Consider the following 5,571-nt stretch of genomic DNA (forward strand, 5'->3'; position numbering starts at 1 on the left):
TTACTGCAGTCAATACAAGTAATGTACCTAGTGTTAACTAGTAGTGCTGAATCAAGTGTCTACCTTCCGGTGATAAAGCTGCGGGTAATGATTTGCTCTTGATACTGAATATTTTACTAGCTTTATATACTCTGATATAATGTTTAAAAGTAGTGAAATTCTTCACTATTGTTTTTAGATCTCTGAGCTTTTTAAATATTGTAGGAGATGAAGCTGCTTTACTGATCTTTAGTACTTTTTAAATGAATAGTGTCTGCAGGAAGATGACAATGAAAATATAACAAAAGTTTCATTATTTTATGAAAGGCAGAATTTCTAAAACCTGTCTTCTTTGTTTTTATAACACTTAAAATATTTCTTCTTTGTTTAGAGACTAGTTCAGCCTATTAGAAATCTGGCAGAGATGATGCTGTGTTGGTCAGGATTTTTAGGATAGACTCCTGGGTTGTTTTATAGTTGTGCCATATTGGCATATTTTACAGTGATACCTCAAACACGGAAATTTTATTTAGGAAGACAGCTAAATCTTCATTAGCACTGATTTTTATTGTATTTACTACGTGAATTTTATGAAGCTTGTGTCTATGAGTAATGTGGAAAATTTTTATAAATGTTAGCATTTATATTTCTTTTGTCTGAAATGATTTATAGTTTTGAAGCAAGTTTCACACAGAACTTCTGGTTTCATAAACAACTATTGAGGTGTTTCCCTCTTTTACTTCAGTGACAAATCTCAGTAGCAGTGACAAAAGTTTAGAATTTTATTCTGTACATTTTAAAATGTTAAGAACCAGGGAGTCACATCATGAAAGCCTTTATATAATGATGGAAGTTTTATATGAGTAAGCATTTTCAAACATTTATTATTAGATATAAATGTTTCTTACATTTTTAATTTCACAGTGATCAGTGTTACTTAATTTGCTTAATACTTAGTATCCTTTTATGCTCATTTAGTTAAATACTTATGTTATAACTGCATTGCAAATCATCCTGTCATCATGACATAGCACCAAAGATTGCAAGTACCTCATTGTGGTACACTTCTAAAGAGACGGCTGCAGGTAAATTCATGATGGTGAAATCAGGTAAGTATAATTACTCTCACAGGCTGGAAAGTTTACTGATTCTTCCTTCACCAGCACCTGACCTGGCATGCCCCCAAGTAAGACACAGAAGCCTCATAACTCTTTTCATCCAAGCTCAAGTTCTAGCAAAGTGGTTGGTACACACTACTCTCCTAGCCTTGCAACTATGGAAGCTCTCACACTTCCCAGTTTTCCATAACCTAATTTACTCATTTGGGCTCCTCAGAAATAAATTATTTAGTTTAAAGAATTAAGAGGAAACACAAAACTATTAGATATTTAAGGGTTTGTTTTGTCTTTGCTTCTCATGTTATAAAATTCATTTGTTATTAAGATTTTTTAAAAGTTTTTTCAAAAGCTTTTAAAAATGATTAGCAGATACTTCATATGAAAGGATGGCCTCATCCCATTGAGAGTATAACATGCTTAACAAGTGACAGTAATCGTAGTGAAACAGTTAATCAAGTTATTTGTTAGTTTTATATATGTGTTTTGTAAAGATTATAAATTACCTCATTGAGTTTTGTTTTCTGAATGGTGGCACAATTAATGACTCAGAAGAGATATATAAAAGTCAGCCCTCATTTACTAGTACAGAAAATAAAAGATTTTAATGGCTTTGTAATTTTTCCTTCAATCATTTTCAGAATTTTTCTTAACTAAATTTCCCATATTAGCATAATTTATAAATTCCATCTGAATGAAAGTCATTTAATTTTTTCTAAAGTAATTTTCTTCTATGATGATCCTATTATTAATGGGGTTCTATACAAATCTCACCTAATATATTTAAGAAGAAAATTCATGAAATTTCCTCCCACATAGAATATAACAGAGGGAAAACTAAATTTAATAGTAACAATTAAGTTCTCGCTATTCTACCAACCTGTATAACTGTCAACAGACCTATTTAGCTTTACTGGGCCTTGATTTGATGTCTTTTATAGATAAAATATTGTACTAGATTATCTCTGAAATCTCTTCCAGTCTTTATTTGAGTATCAGTATTTAATCAAAATTCAAGTGATATTCATTTTAGAACTTTATTATAGATAAGCAGTCTGCCTTCAGCTTATTAATTCATCTATTATCTAAGCAGATAAATGATATTTGGTTAATTTTCTTCCCATCCAATGTTGTTTTCACCAGATGCAGACAGACTTCATATTTAGATTTGCATTTGTAACCAGATTTTAAGAAGCAGTAAGGCTGTTATTTTTAGGCTGATGGACCTACTCCCACACAGTTTTCCCATTTTTTTTCTTCCATATCATCTGTTGGCTAAAATCTTTCTGAGTTTTCCCCTCCCCCATCCTCAACCCTATCCAGGGCCCAGGACCAAACTCAGGTCCTTGAGCATGCTAGGCAAGCAATCTGCCACTGAACTAAATCCCCAACCCCTCAGAGGTATTTTTAGTTCTTCACACTTAATATATCTCCATTTACATCTTTAGTTCTGTGAGGCCAAAGAATCAATAAATGAGAAGTAAAACAATTAAATGTGTGTCTGTTTCCTGTTTACTTAAAATTGTATAATTAGGTCACCTTCAGTAGTAAACTAAGTGGAAGAGTTGTTAGTAATGTTGATAAAAATGCCATTGATTCCTCTCTTTAACGTTTATTGGATCCCTAGCCTGACGAACATGGTTGAGTAGTGAGGACACAGATAAATTTGCTTCCCTAAAGGAATTCACAGTCTCATTGGTAAGAGAAACATTAGAACACACCATTATATAACAAGTGCAGTAATTGACCTGAATTTATAGAAAGAGAGTACCTAATCTAGTCTGGAGAAATTAAAAGAGGCCACCAAGAGAAAGTAATTCTGAGTTGCATATTGATTGAAGACAATGGTGGGCCCTCTGTCATTTCCCCACACAGTGGGTACTGTGAACAAATATCATATTCAGAAAAAGCTGAGTTAATGTGCTGTATGTAGGAATTATAATCAAATCTGGTGTTGCTAGTGTGCCACATGTAAGGCAGGAAGCAGTAAAAATTCATACTACCATAGAGTGCTTGCCTCTCATGCATGAGGCCCTGGGTTTGGTTCCCAGGACCACGTAAAAATAAACAAATAAAAAAGAATAATAAAGATATTTTTAAAAAATTGATACTACCATTTTAGATTATTGGTATCAAGAAAAAGAGGTCTTAAAAGAGGTCTCGAGTTCCATGTTTGAGAGTTTGGACTTAAATCTATAAGCAATAAGACAGCATTCAAGTGTTTGAAGGAAGGAAATAACTTATTGGGATTTGGTTTCATTCATTTCATAATCATATTCTATAATCTTTAAAAGATGAAGTTGGTCATCAGAAGGCCACATCGAAAATAATTTTTATGCTTTATTATTTGTATTCTTCTAGACCCACTTTTCTTCCTAAGATCTGATAAATTCTTTATCAAAAATTCCATAGTGACTTTAAGTTATCTAAAAACACATAAAACTCTACTGTATTTTTTATCATCCCCATTTCTAGAATTATGTGTACATATATATTTTCTGAAATGTGTTTGGTTTTTAATTTTAGTTTTTTTTAAAAAAAGACAAAGTTATCACTGTTAATAATAAATCATTTCAAATATAAAATATATTTTTCAATGTATAGATGGGGCCATAATTTAATAAGACTTCTTGCTTTTGGTATTTTATTTCAATTTATGAAGCACAACTGCTTCTGAGCTACCAGAGACACATACCAGTTAGTTCACTTGAGGAGCCCTGACTCTTCCTCAGGTAACCTGGTGATAAGCTACCTCAGCAGGGAGCATGCAGAGCTCTGCTGATGCTAGTGCTGGGATTCAAACTTTCTGGGCCTTTGGCATCCAAGAACTCCAGTTACCATACCCAGGGGCTTCTGACCTCACTTGTCTCTTCTCAACTATTCTAAAAGTATGCAGAATATCAGGGAAATGGGTGCCTTACCTAGGGCACAACACATGATGCATCCAGCCAGGCCCAGCCTCTGTATGCTTCTCCCACAGGATGGGAGGAGTCGGAGGGACATGAGCACTTGACTGGCCTTGAGTCTAAGTTTCCTGATTCTCATGTCATATGGCATCTGCCCTTGCCCCTGAACAACAAAAGTTGAACTGTATTTGTGCCTTAACTAAACTTTCTCAACCTAGATATTCATCTAAAACAAAATAGTAATATTAATTATTACTTTCTGTGTCAAGATAGCAAATTTCATGTTTTTTTAAAAATCAAAGCTATGTAAAGCATTAAAAGCTCAATATGACTTTACAAAAATAATTGAAAATTCTCCACTTTTATGACCTTGTAAAATATAATTTTTATAATGAAATATCTCAGCTTTCAAACTTCACATACACTCTGAGCAATTTTAATATTCCAACCTTGGCAAAGTTGTACTCCTTTTGAATGTGAAATCCAACTCAAACAGTAGGATGTTGTGATAATGATCTGGGACTCTGCTGTCAATATAGCCTCATGTGGGTATTTAAGTTCATTTTAGGTGGCTAATGTACCAGATGGTAAAGCTATAGAAAGAACATTTCTATCATCACAGAAACTTCTCTTGGACGATACTGGTCTAGAAGATAGATATCCATGGTTTTTCATAGAAATTTTGAAAGCCTAATGAGGAAAAGTTTCTGAGCTTTGCATGCTCAAGAACAATAAGGCATTCTTTTGTTATACAAGACCAGAGAAGCTGTGTTCAGTACATTTTGAAAGGCTGGTGTTCTAACTACAGAAATCTTACATACTGCAGCAGATATATACAGAGGAGCTGTCTTGGTTATTCCTTTTTTCTGTTGAATTCCTTTATAAAACCATGTCTGTGTTCTTAAAATAGAAATCACATTTATGGACTTAAAAATAAGTCTTTAAAAACATTTGTAATTTGCCAAATCAAGTGTTATTTCTACATGTTTGGGTGGTAAGTATTAGGTAGAACCAGAGAACTGGTTGGTTTTATTCATTTTAGAGATTTTAGGGAATTTATCAAGCAAAGGGTTTTTGTTATGGTATCCCTTAAAATACAGAAAATACTGCACAGATTATATAATGTGATTTTTTGTTATGTTTTATAAGGAATAATATGTTGTATCTCTAGAAAATCCTCCAAAAGGCATGGGTTGATTTCTAAAAGACTTAAGAACATGCTAGCTCTCATAAATTTATAAGACAATTTCCCCTAACATTTACCTATCCAATTCCATATGTTATAAAAATATTTGCTTATATCAAAAAAGTTGTGAAATGTAGTGATATGACATAAATTTCTCACTGTTCCTCACTGAGATGTTTGTTTATCTGTATTGTCAATACATTCTTATTTCTCCTGAAGAATTAGTATAATTCCATGTAATGCAGAAATATCTTAATTAGAAATAAAAGTAAACTTATGCACATGAATATCAATCAAAACCTTAGAGCTGAATAAATTGAATGACTAAAATGCAGCTGTGTCTTGCTTTGTGAGTGGCAAATATTTGAAAAGCAACATTACGAAC

Source organism: Marmota marmota, unplaced genomic scaffold, assembly GCF_001458135.2.
Source record: "Marmota marmota marmota unplaced genomic scaffold, marMar, whole genome shotgun sequence".
Classification (NCBI taxonomy): Eukaryota; Metazoa; Chordata; class Mammalia; order Rodentia; family Sciuridae; genus Marmota; species Marmota marmota.